This window comes from Euphorbia lathyris, chromosome 8 (genome assembly GCF_963576675.1).
Source record: "Euphorbia lathyris chromosome 8, ddEupLath1.1, whole genome shotgun sequence".
Taxonomy (NCBI): domain Eukaryota; kingdom Viridiplantae; phylum Streptophyta; class Magnoliopsida; order Malpighiales; family Euphorbiaceae; genus Euphorbia; species Euphorbia lathyris.
This window is the reverse complement of record NC_088917.1, coordinates 22,210,005-22,223,729: the sequence shown is the minus strand read 5'-3', so window position 1 is coordinate 22,223,729 and position 13,725 is coordinate 22,210,005. Positions and strand designations below refer to the sequence as shown.

At 27.1% G+C, this 13,725-nt stretch overlaps 1 long non-coding RNA gene across 5 annotated transcripts; it reads left to right on the top strand.

Moving 5' to 3' along the window:
- Positions 1-1,059: 1,059 nt before the first annotated feature.
- Positions 1,060-7,001, top strand: LOC136203157 (uncharacterized). 5 transcript variants are annotated; one of them, XR_010674725.1, is made up of 7 exons: positions 1,060-1,268; positions 3,582-3,683; positions 3,880-3,914; positions 4,333-4,373; positions 4,516-4,588; positions 4,676-4,734; positions 5,119-7,001. It is a non-coding gene; the product is annotated as an uncharacterized lncRNA (long non-coding RNA). The 5 variants fall into 5 exon arrangements; XR_010674726.1 differs by having other exon boundaries at positions 3,551-3,683; XR_010674727.1 differs by lacking the exon at positions 1,060-1,268 and adding an exon at positions 3,436-3,453.
- Positions 7,002-13,725: the final 6,724 nt, after the last annotated feature.

Sequence of the window (13,725 nt, the reverse complement as noted above, 5' to 3'; positions counted from 1 at the left end):
ACCAAAAACGTAAAACCTTATATCAAAATCAAGGTATAACTGATAACATAAAATATTATATCCATTCTAGAGTTTCTCCCCTTATGTATCAATCCGCAACCACACATATCAAGAATCACATAGGCGAGACGTCTCTTTAACCTTGCCTAATCCTGTATTGGTCTTACCCCACACTTCGCTGCCAATACCCGACTAGGTCTTTACACTGTGTACACAGGCCATGTTCCTCACTGAACATGGTCTTCAAATATCAAAACCACCAATCCGGAATTCTAGATGGATATAAAACTCATGAAATCACAGTATGCTCAAATATCTTTTCACAATCAAATTTCCAAATAATTCCATAACCATAAAGCATTTGCCTTCAATTATAACTATTTCGCAAATGATCACAATTATTCAAAATAGTTTACAAACAAAACACCAAAATCCTTTAAAATTAATATTCTTCTAATGTAAGTAATAAAAGCTCGTATAAATCACCGATTCATAATTTAATCCAACTTCAAGAATTAAATAGCTCAAAATATTATATTGATAAAATTTAATATCGTTTACGAGTAAATATTCTTAAAGGAATATTTTCGGTCACCAAAACTGTCACGTCCGTGTCTAAAATTTTTCGATATATATTTTAGAGTATTAATTAATTATGATTTTAAATATATTATTAAATTTAATTTATGTGTAAATTAAAAGTTTTGATTAAAAGTTTTGATTAAGTTTTATAAAATCTTATACATTAAAAGGATTAAAATTAATATTTTACTATATACAATTCAGCTATATACGAATATAAAGCTATAGGAATTAATATCTATTATGTTACAAAAGATTTGTTTTATAAAATAATAAATAAAATAATAATAAAAAAAAGAAAGAAAGAAGAAAATAAGAAGAAAAAAACGTGGCACCTTATTAAGCAAAGGTAAACCACTTTGTTGAAAATGTTTTAACAAGTGTAAAACACTTGTCAATTGTGAATTCAAATGATTTATGTATATAAATGACACAATCTTCATTAACATGGATATTCTTACCTTGTTTTTAGAAAGAAAATGTTATTTTCTTTTCATGGTTTCAACACTTTGTTTTAAAGATACGACTTTTGGTTTTTATTAGTTTAATTAGAATTTCATATTGAACAAGTATAAAGAAGATTTTGAATTAGAGTAAAAGGTCTCGTATCGGCAGACTAGATACTATCGTTTACTAGATACTGTCGTTTGGTGCATCTGACAACTTTTGTTAGCCGTCTATTAGAGGTAATATTATTTTTCTCTATAATCGGTTCTAATTAGACAGTTATATAGACGATTAATTAGAGGTTTTAGTTACGGAAAATATTTGATGTTAATTAATTATTAAATTGTTACCGTCTAAATTTTTATATATTGAAAAATAATAATATACAGAAATTGAAAAAAAAATTTGTACGGATAGACTCCTAGCAGTATCGCGAGTCTAACTGAACCTTCGGTCAGAATTAACGATATCAATTTAGTGTGATAGTTTACAATTTTGGTGACGAACATAAATAGTCTAATAGAAATGTTCCGTCTAAAAATCTAATTCTATATAATAATTAAGTGACGTTAATTTATCGAATTAAAATAAGTTATAAAATTAGAAGGAGTAATACCGATATTTGTCAATTAGGTCGGTATAAAGTTAAATATAAAATGGATACGTGAATACATGAATTTGAATATAAAATTAGTTCAAATAGACTTATGATAATAAACGAGTCTAACGGTATGTATATTCGGTCTAAAATAGCTGTTCGGGTGACAGATAAAAATAAGTTTCAGTTATAAATGATTTACGTGGTTTTGAATATATTTTATTAAATCGTTTAAGATATATTGTTTAAAATATTTATATACTTTTGATTTTGATTATTTGAAGAATAATTATTTATTATCGTGGTATTTTCGAATTTTGGTCGAGAAAATTAAAATATATCGTTTAAGATATATTGTTTAAAATATTTATATACTTTTGATTTTGATTATTTGAAGAATAATTATTTATTATCGTGATATTTTGGAATTTTGGTCGAGAAAATGAATTCGATGATCTTATACGAATTGTTTTTGGATTGAGATAGTTATTGCGGTAGTTATTATTTTGGATGATTTTCATGAGTTGTATAGTTTGAAAGATAAATAAAATGTTTTGTCCATCTAGGATAGCCTGGGGTAGGAGTTGTATTTGTAAGACCATACCTAAGGGCGGTATGGCCAGAGTGCACGGCTGGTAGTCCTAACGTTAGGCAAGGCGAGATATGAATGTGATATCTCGATTATTGATAAGCTTGATGTTATAATAAGCTACACACGCAAATTTTGTATTACGTTTTGATAATGTTTGATGATTTGAATTATAATGTTTTACGATTTATTTGATTATGAGTTGGTTTGTTAAAGTGGTTTGTTCGATTTGATTCGTTTTGATAAAACGTTATTCGATTTGATTCGTTTTGATAAAGTGATTTTTATATATTAAATTATATAGTAATAAAGTGAAATATACAATTAAGTTATTAGCGAATCAATCAACGTGTCAATAAGTTAAAATGAGGTCATAAGTTAAGAGAACTACCTAAAATAGGTAGAACTACGTGGCTTTGATTCCCGGTTTAAATATTTAAAGACGTTCTGGATACGTAGGAAGCTTGATAGAATTATCAAGTTCAAGCCAAATAAGTAAATAAAACTTTAGGTAGTCTAAATAAATTTTTACCTATTAGAAAACAGATTCGTGTTTCAAACCGATAGGCGTTTGTTATCATATTTTCCCTTCATACCTGATGCCGTTTAGGGTCGGATGTGACAATTTGATATTTATTTTACTTGTGAGTTTAACAAGAATCGGGATTTGTTATATAAGATGAATTTTCATGATCGAATAAAAATAAAAATAAAGGTTCAATTAATTTTCAGTTCTTCGACTAATACTGAACAATTAACGGTTTAATTTTCTATTTACTCATGAAATGAAAATAAATATGAAAAGGGAAGGAGAGTGGATTAAAGAATAATAACGAACATCAAATAGAAAGATAAAAATAAGATAAACAAGGTATAATTATCGAATTAGAAAATTTGGGGCTTATTTGAAATGTTAGAATAAATTAATAGCTGAATTGTGAAATTGAGGAACTAACTACACAATTTATAGTAAATTAAGGGGATAAAGTAAAATTGTCACAATTCCTATAATCATCAATACATAATACTAAATCTATAGTAAAAATAATGATCGTGTCACTTTGTTATACTACCTTTGTTGATGTGTCAAGTTGTCAATTAATCTATTTTTTTATGCTTTTAAGTTATCTTTCTCCGTTAATTTCTCACCTTTCTATGTGCCAATAACCCACTCTACTTAACTGCTATCCCTATGTTTTGTTCTTTTTTATTTTGACAGAAACTGCTATTTTTTCATGTTCCAAACCGTTCCCTCTTCTTCTCATTTAGTTTCTCTTTCATTTTTGTTCAAATTGATCTTTATTTCCCTCTTGCGTTTTATTTCTTCCTCTTAGTTTTAACTCGGCTTCCTCTCTCAACTGTCAGTTGCCCCTGTTCTTTGCGCTTCCTATCTATTCCGGTGATTTATCATCTCCGTGTTCGTGGTCCCTTTTCGGTGTTATCCGTCTACTATAGCGGTTTACATCGGTATGAGTTCTCATTTTCAGTTGTTTCCTTTGTTTTCCATCTGATTGTGGTTTTCTTGGTTTGATCAATTTTCAAATTGCAATTTCTGAGTTTGTTTTACTTAGGGTTCTCATTGTGACTTTCCTTTTAACTGGCAGCATTTGTGTGCATTCATAATGACTTTGTCTCTATTTTTCGATTCTTTGTTCCCATACAGGAAATCACAAATGGAGAAGTGAATTTCAATTCCAAGTTAGTTCTCCAATTTTTTTTTTCTACTTTCTGATTTTTGTTTTAGTCTAAGTTCCTAATTTCTTTATGTGTAGTTACGAAATGGATGTGATTCTTAATGAAAGGTTAACCCAGTGACCATTTTGCTGTTAGGATTAGGGATTCTTCCTGCTATTCCAGTAATAATTTTTGTGTTCTTTGCTTTATTTCATATCATGTGTTACTCATAAAAAGTAGTTCTCATTTGCACTTGTTGATTCAAATGCATTTCACTTAATTTTACATCAGTTTTTTTTTAACTACGATTCACTCTGATCCAATGTTGAACTATTACATGTGTATTCTTGCTATTAAGCTTTATTTTCATTGAATATATTTTTGCAAATTTCAATATTTTATTTCTTAAGACTTGAACATCGGCTTTTTTTTTTTTTTGCAGATAATCAATTTGGAAAGATTTATGAAAAGCAGGCAATGAAGGTTATTATTAGATTCGTGCTACATGTATCAAATGTTGAACTATTACATGTATATTCTTACTATTAAGCTTTATTTTCGTTGAATATATTTTTGCAAATTTCAATATTTTATTTCTTAAGACTTGAACATCGGCTTGATGCAGATAATCAATTTGGAAAGATTTATGAAAACCAGGCAAGCAAGGTTATTATTAGATTCGTACTACATGTGTGCAGGTAAAAATGGAATCTTACTATCATTTTTTGTTTTGCAAAAGTCAGTTAGATTCGTATTTTAATATTTCAAGTTTCTATATTTTCCAGATTGTAATGGTTCATACATTGGTGTATTTGTGATATGGGTTCAATCTTGGATATGATGGGTATGTTAATCTTTCCTATTTTCCAATTTTTTTTAACCAAGTTTAGACTCAGAGCACAATGGTTACAAGCTTCAACTCTTTCAAATTCAAATGCCATTCAACATACCTTTTAAGTGTTTTTTTAGCTTCAATGCATTCAAAATTTTACCGTCCCTATACTTGGAAACCATTACATGTTTGGTCAATTAATATTTTTCAATTTTTTCCATGTTGTTACTTGTGTGTGTTTAATTATTAGTAGCCCATGTGGACAGTGTATTAGACATTGGCATGGACTTGCATATGTAATTGATACTTTAACAATCAATGTTTGTTTTGTTTCTGTCTTTTTTCTTTCTAATGCACTAGATGATAGTGAAAACCATCCTTTTTTGCATTTTTCAGTGGACTCCTAATGGAGGCGCCTTACTTACAAGCTCTGAAACTGTGGAATTTACTCTTTGGAATGGGCAGTCTTTACTTCAGGTACATGTTGGGTTTACAACATTAAATAGGTCGGAGGGATATCTTTTATTATGACCTTCCATTTATTTTTTTATTTTTTTTTGTGTCTTCATTTTGGAATGGATTTTGTTTTCATTCTCTGTCCTTTGTTTTATTTTTATTTTCAAGATTCATGAAATGTATGTTACGAGATTGAAGAGAAAATTGCATTTTCAACGAAAACAATAAGTGAATAAGAAAAGTGTAATTTTTTAACTTCTCAATCTAACCAATATTAATACTTCAAATTATTTTTATCAAGTACAAATCCAAGACTATTTATGTGTTATGGCCACTTTTGTTTATTGGTATTAGCTATTTCATTTCAATTAAATAGATTTAAAAAAAATAATTGAGAAACAAAGGCATACACCACTACAACTCTTGAGATGTATAATTCTAATATTTCAATTTAGAATAATCAATCAAGAAGGTATCACGGTTTTTTATTTGACGAAACTTCAACCAATCCAAATCCATAATGGTATTTACATAGGTAATATGGTTTGCTCAAACATATTTACTAATCCCTTCGTTCAACTATACATGACGTTTTTTATTCAATCCATATATATTAATTGACTTATACCTCTATTTAAGTTGTCTTTTTACTTTGGAAATAAATAAAAATTAATTAGTGAATGCAATTAATATAAGGGTAATAAAATCTTTTAATTAAAATTAATTGCATTTCTTAATTTTTTGTTTAACATTAAAAAATATCTATTATGGAACATAAGGAATATTATTATTATTTTAAAAATTATATATAATAAAAAAAAGTTTATGGTTTTTTTTAAAAGGATGGTTTCGAACTCATTCACCTCTCATGATATAATAACTAAACTATGCTCCATTAGTACAATAAAAGTTGAATGGCCACAAAATTGAAATATTTGTAATTTTAATCTTATTAGAATATATGCAAAAATTACAATTATTATTAAAATAAAAATTTCCATGTAATCCTTTAGTTATTTTAAATTATGAATTATGATTCACTTTTTCTTATATATATAAATATAAAAATTATAATATCACCATATCATATAGCATACGTGCAAAGCACGGGTATAGTGCTAGTTAAAATACTAAAACTCTGCCTAAAAAGAGGGACGGGAAACAACAAGAAGGTTCTCGTTCTTACTCTGAATTGTTGGGAAACAACTAGCACCAACTCAATAGACTAGCAAAGTAAATAAACAAAAGGGGATCTGGTTCTCGAGGGGGGTGGCTCGGTGTGCCGCCATGGATGCTCTATTTCTGCAAGAGCTAAAAAGGGGAAAATCGGAAAAAGTAACTCTTCTCATCTATTCGGATGATGCAAAGATCCAGTGGATTCACAAATGAGTAGTCGCAAAATCAAGGAAAAGTGCAGATTATGATTCAGATCAATTTCCTAAATTCGGAAAAAGTAACTCTTCTCATCTATTCGGATGATGCAAAGATCCAGTGGATTCACAAATGAGTAGTCGCAAAATCAAGGAAAAGTGCAGATTATGATTCAGATCAATTTCCTAAATTGAGGAAACAGTTAGAAAAGATTAAATTAGAAAAGGATGGGAGAGATTGACAGAATAAAGAGAAGATAGAGGATTTGAATAACGACAAGTCCATGTAGATCGGGGAGAACCCAGTTGGAGAAAACCAGAAGTTTCAGATCGGGGAGAACCCAGTTAGAGAGAAGCAGAGAAACTTACAGATAAGTAGCTGTGATTTATTCTGTTCTATTTAGCAAATCTATGCCAAGTTTATATTGAAGAAATATTTTAAGATTGTGAGTATTTGGATTCCTTCAAAATGGCCAGAGATCCTCTAAAGTTGAAATCCTCTAGATTGTTGGAGTTATATACATCTCAACCATTAATTATAAAATGAATGGATGAGATTTGATTGATCAATAAATGACTAATTAAATATTAAAATTTATCAATTAAATCTCATCCATTAATGTTGCAATTAATGGTTGAGATTAAAACTCCATCAACTCTAGAGGCTTTTCAACTCTAGAGGATCCCTACACCTTCAAAATGTTGCTATGCTTGTGTTGATAATCATTAATATTAACAATGCAGTGACAACAAGTCCCTAGGATGTCCGGTTTAGGTTCAAACTAAAACTGAAAGAAAGAGGAGGACGACCTTTTTGATACTGTTATTTTATGGGGTTTTGCAGATTAGAGATGTTTTCTCATTTGAGTTGGGTTATAAGTTGAATTGTTCAGCAAAAATAAACGTTTTAGACTCTGAGTTGATTCTTTCAGTAAAAACGATTTGTTTGCTAAACTCTGAGTTGATTCTTTCAGTAAAAACGATTTGTTTGCTAAAAAGAGTTGTTTTAGACTTCAAATTGGATTCCTGTGATAAAAAGGAGCCGGGTTAAACTAGGAGTTTGTTATGTCCGGTAAAATGAGCTTGAAAAGCTTGAAAAGCAGACTTAAACCAGTGAAATAAACTAAACTATGTTATGATTGCTCTGTGTGCATATGCTTAGATTCATACTCTTATTATGTCTCTTTGTTTTGTGTGCTTCATTAAATTTATTTTAGTTCAAGTAAAAATTAACCAAATTTGTACATGTGAAAATTGAATAAAAGAAAAGGTTATTGGCTAAACAATCAGACACTAATTTAGGTCTTAAGATTGGAGAGCATTGACATGATACATGCATGAAACCATGTTGCAGCAATTATATCCTTTACCATGTGTCATAGGATAAAATTCTAAGCATCATATGATGAACCTTCTAAGAGATTCCTGTAAATTGAACTTATTTAATCTCCACTTAGTAAACTAGGTGTCATATATATATAATGCATGATAAAATGATCGGATTCACATGTAAAAGTGTCAAATTATGTAGAATTTCTTAAATGAATGTATCAGAGGTTTTAAGAATATTAAAAGTAAACATACTATATGAATTATTTCTGAACATATTAAAGATGAAAACTATAGGAAGTAAGTTATGGATATAACTAATTATTTGACAGAAGTGAATTAGAAGATTTAGAATTTCTTAGAACTACGTGGCTTTGATTCCTAAAAGTGGGATACGTAGGAAGCTTGATCATAAATTATTGTCAAGTCCAAGCCAATTAAGTAGGTTAGATTAAATATTCGTCAAGAGTTATTTGACTATTAGATTAGGCAATAGAGAATATCAAAATCAATTGTTCGTGTCGTGTAGGAATTATGTGATAGAAATATTGAATTGATACTGTTGTAGTATGAATTTGGTTTCGAGAATAGTTTGGTGACTATAGATCAAAGGAAATAAATTTTGATATTGATCGTAATGCCTAAGGTGCAAGTCTTACAGTAGTAGTTCCTTTATAAGATGTTTAAGGTCAGGTGTGATGATATCGATTAATAACTTTTAAGAATAGGATTGTATTTTATATTCGTGGATGTTCATTATTGTGTTATATCTGTCCTACTCGATGCCTTTTAGGGTCGAGGGTGACAGAAACAAAACTCTAAACTGAATAATTAATTTGAACTATTAGACTCGTTAGACTATGTTAAATTTCTAAGAGTATATTCATTCTAATTTTATATTCAAATTATTCTACTACTCTTTTTATTCAAATTATTGTGCCTAAACTTTTATATTCAAATTTGTATCGACCATATTTAACAAATATCGGTAATAGTCCTTCTAATATATAACTTATTTTAACTCGATAATATAAAGTCTCTAAACTATTAATCAAACACATTTATCGGACTATCGGAATTGTAATGTGTAAACTAAACTGATATCGTTAACTACGACCGAATGTTCAGTTAGACTCGTGACACTGCTACGAGTCTATCCGTACAATTTCATATTAGAAATTCTTGTATTATTATTATTTTTCAACATATGATAATTTAGACCGTGACAATTTAATAATTTAAAAGCTTTAATTTGTTCTATGACCGAAGCCTCGACTCGTCTATTTAATATGTAGTTATATGATTGTTTAACTAATACTCTAATAAAAAGAGAGTAATATTACCTCTTGCCAATTTGATGAATAATCTAAGAAGGTAAATTCTATGGTTACTATGTTGGAAAAAAAGTAATTATACTTTGTTTTAATATCCAATAGTAATTGGACATGTGTTAATAAAAATAAGGTTAATTAAAATTAATAAAAAAAGGAATAATTAAAATTAATAAAAAAAGGAAACCTGCTATATAGCAGGTAATATTTAATTATAGGAATTTTAAAGATTATTAATTACAAGGTAAATAATATATGAGTCCTTATATTTTAATCTAATCACTATTTAGTCATTATATGTTAATAGTACACTATTCAGTCCTTAATTTTAGATCAATTCAACAGTTTAGTCCTTTATAGAGGGATTAATCTGTTCAATAATTTAAAAATTTAACTGACAAAACTGTTGATCAAAATAAAAAATAAGAAGTAAACAATATATTATTAAAATACGAGAACTAAACAATATGTTAGATATTTAACATAGAGACTGATAAAATAAAAAATTTACGTAAAACTCTATTTTTACAAGGTTTGTGAATTTGTTTCTCCTAAAATAAAAAGGTTACCTAAATTTAGCAAAACTATACGTAAATTATATCTAAAAATAAAATCTTTACGTAAAGTTTAAAGGTTTTACGTAAAACTCTAATTTTCACAATGTTTGTGGATTTTTCTCCTAAAGTAAAAGGGTTACGTAAATTTAGTCAGACCTTACGTAAATTATGTCTAAAAATAAAAGATTTACGTAAAATATATAGGTTTTACGTAAAACTCTATTTTCACAAGGTTTTTGTGAATTTTTTTCTCCTAAAATAAAAAGGTTACGTAAATTTGGTCAAACTATACGTAAATTATATCTAAAAATAAAATCTTTACGTAAAGTTCAAAGGTTTTACGTAAAACTCTAATTTTCACAATGTTTGTGGATTTTTCTCCTAAAGTAAAAGAGTTACGTAAATTTAGTCAGATTTTACGTAAATTATGTCTAAAAATAAAAGATTTACGTAAAATATATAGGTTTTACGTAAAACTCTATTTTCACAAGGTTTTTGTGAATTTTTTTCTCCTAAAATAAAAAGGTTACGTAAATTTAGTCAAACTATACGTAAATTATATCTAAAAATCAAAATATTTACGTAAAGTTCAAATGTTTTACGTAAAACTCTAATTTTCACAAGGTTTGTGGATTTTTTCTCCTAAAATAATAAGGTTACGTAAATTTAGTCAGACCTTACGAAAATTATGTCTAAAAATAAAAGATTTACGTAAAATTCATAGGTTTTACATAAAACTCTATTTTCACAAGGTTTGTGAATTTTTTTCTCCTAAAATAAAACGGTTACGTAAATTTAGTCAAACTATACGTAAATTATATCTAAAAATAAAATATTTACGTAAAGTTCAAAGGTTTTACGTAAAACTCTAACTTTCACAAACGTTTTCTCCTAAAATAACAAGGTTACGTAAATTTAGTCAAACCTTACGTAAATTATGTCTAAAAATAAAATATTTACGTAAAATTCATAGGTTTTACGTAAAACTCTATTTTCACAAGGTTTGTAAATTTTTTTATCCAAAATAAAAAGGTTACGCAAATTTGCTCAAACTATACGTAAATTATATCTAAAAATAAAATCTTTACGTAAAGTTCAAATGTTTTACGTAAAACTCTAATTTTCACAATGTTTGTGGATTTTTCTCCTAAAGTAAAAGGGTTACATAAATTTAGTCAAACCTTACGTAAATTATGTCTAAAAATAAAAGATTTACGTAAAATTCATAGGTTTTACGTAAAACCCTATTTTCACAAGGTTTGTGAATTTTTTTCTACTAAAATAAAAAGGTTACGTAAGTTTAGTCAAACTAAACGTAAATTATATCTAAAAATAAACTATTTACGTAAAGTTCAAATGTTTTAAGTAAAACTCTAATTTTCACAAGGTTTGTGGATTTTTTTCTCCTAAAATAACAAGGTTACGTAAATTTAGTCAAACCTTACGAAAATTATGTCTAAAGATAAAAAGATTTACGTAAAATTCATAGGTTTTACGTAAAACTCTATTTTCACAAGGTTTGTGAAGTTTTTTTTCTCCTAAAATAAAAAGGTTACGAAAGTTTAGTCAAACTATACGTAAATTATATCTAAAAATAAAATATTTACGTAAAGTTCAAAGGTTTTACGTAAAACTCTAATTTTCACAATGTTTGTGGATTTTTCTCTTAAAGTAAAAGGGTTACGTAAATTTAGTCAAATCTTACGTAAATTATGTCTAAAAATAAGAGATTTACGTAAAATTCATAGGTTTTACGTAAAACTCTATTTTCACAAGGTTTGTGAATTTTTTTCTCCTAAAATAAAAAGGTTACCTAAATTTAGTCAAACTGTACGTAAATTATGTCTAACAATAAAATATTTACGTAAAGTTCAAAGGTTTTACGTAAAACTCTAATTTCTACAACGTTTGTGGATTTTTTCTCCTAAAATAACATGGTTACGTAAATTTAGTCAGACCTTACGTAAATTATGTTTAAAAATAAAAGATTTACGTAAAATTCATAGGTTTTACGTAAAACTTTAAAGGTTTGTGAATTTTTTTCTCCTAAAATAAAAAGGTTACGTAAATTTGGTCAAACTATACGTAAATTATATCTAAAAATAAAATCTTTACGTAAAGTTCAAAGGTTTTAAGTAAAACTCTAATTTTCACAATGTTTGTAGATTTTTCTCCTAAAGTAAAAGAGTTACGTAAATTTAGTCAGACTTTACGTAAATTATGTCTAAAAATAAAAGATTTACGTAAAATATATAGGTTTTACGTAAAACTCTATTTTCACAAGGTTTTTGTGAATTTTTTTCTCCTAAAATAAAAAGGTTACGTAAATTTAGTCAAACTATACGTAAATTATATCTAAAAATCAAAATATTTACGTAAAGTTCAAATGTTTTACGTAAAACTCTAATTTTCACAAGGTTTGTGGATTTTTTCTCCTAAAATAATAAGGTTACGTAAATTTAGTCAGACCTTACGAAAATTATGTCTAAAAATAAAAGATTTACGTAAAATTCATAGGTTTTACGTAAAACTCTATTTTCACAAGGTTTGTGAATTTTTTTCTCCTAAAATAAAACGTTTAGTCAAACTATACGTAAATTATATCAAAAAATAAAATATTTACGTAAAGTTCAAAGGTTTTACATAAAACTCTAATTTTCACAAACGTTTTCTCCTAAAATAACAAGGTTACGTAAATTTAGTCAAACCTTACGTAAATTATGTCTAAAAATAAAATATTTACGTAAAATTCATAGGTTTTACGTAAAACTCTATTTTCACAAGGTTTGTGAATTTTTTTATCCAAAATAAAAAGGTTACGCAAATTTGCTCAAACTATACGTAAATTATATCTAAAAATAAAATCTTTACGTAAAGTTCAAATGTTTTACGTAAAACTCTAATTTTCACAATGTTTGTGGATGTTTCTCCTAAAGTAAAAGGGTTACATAAATTTAGTCAAACCTTACGTAAATTATGTCTAAAAATAAAAGATTTACGTAAAATTCATAGGTTTTACGTAAAACCCTATTTTCACAAGGTTTGTGAATTTTTTTCTCCTAAAATAAAAAGGTTACGTAAGTTTAGTCAAACTAAACGTAAATTATATCTAAAAATAAACTATTTACGTAAAGTTCAAAGGTTTTAAGTAAAACTCTAATTTTCACAAGGTTTGTGGATTTTTCTCTTAAAGTAAAAGGGTTACGTAAATTTAGTCAAATCTTACGTAAATTATGTCTAAAAATAAGAGATTTACGTAAAATTCATAGGTTTTACGTAAAACTCTATTTTCACAAGGTTTGTGAATTTTTTTATCCAAAATAAAAAGGTTACGCAAATTTGCTCAAACTATACGTAAATTATATCTAAAAATAAAATCTTTACGTAAAGTTCAAATGTTTTACGTAAAACTCTAATTTTCACAATGTTTGTGGATGTTTCTCCTAAAGTAAAAGGGTTACATAAATTTAGTCAAACCTTACGTAAATTATGTCTAAAAATAAAAGATTTACGTAAAATTCATAGGTTTTACGTAAAACTTTATTTTCACAAGGTTTGTGAATTTTTTTCTCCTAAAATAAAAAGGTTACATAAATTTAGTCAAACTATATGTAAATTATATCTAAAAATAAAAGATTTACGTAAAGTTCAAAGGTTTTACGTAAAACTCTAATTTTCACAAGGTTTGTGGATTTTTTCTCCTAAAATGACAAGGTTACGTAAATTTAGTCAAATCTTATGAAAATTATGTCTAAAAATAAAAGATTTACGTAAAATTCATAGGTTTTACGTAAAAATCTATTTTCACAAGTTTTGTGAATTTTTTTCTCCTAAAATAAAAAGGTTACGTAAATTTAGTCAAACTATACGTAAATTATATCTAAAAATAAAATATTTACGTAAAGTTTAAAGGTTTTACGTAAAACTCCTATTTTCACAAGGTTTGTGGATTTTTTCTCC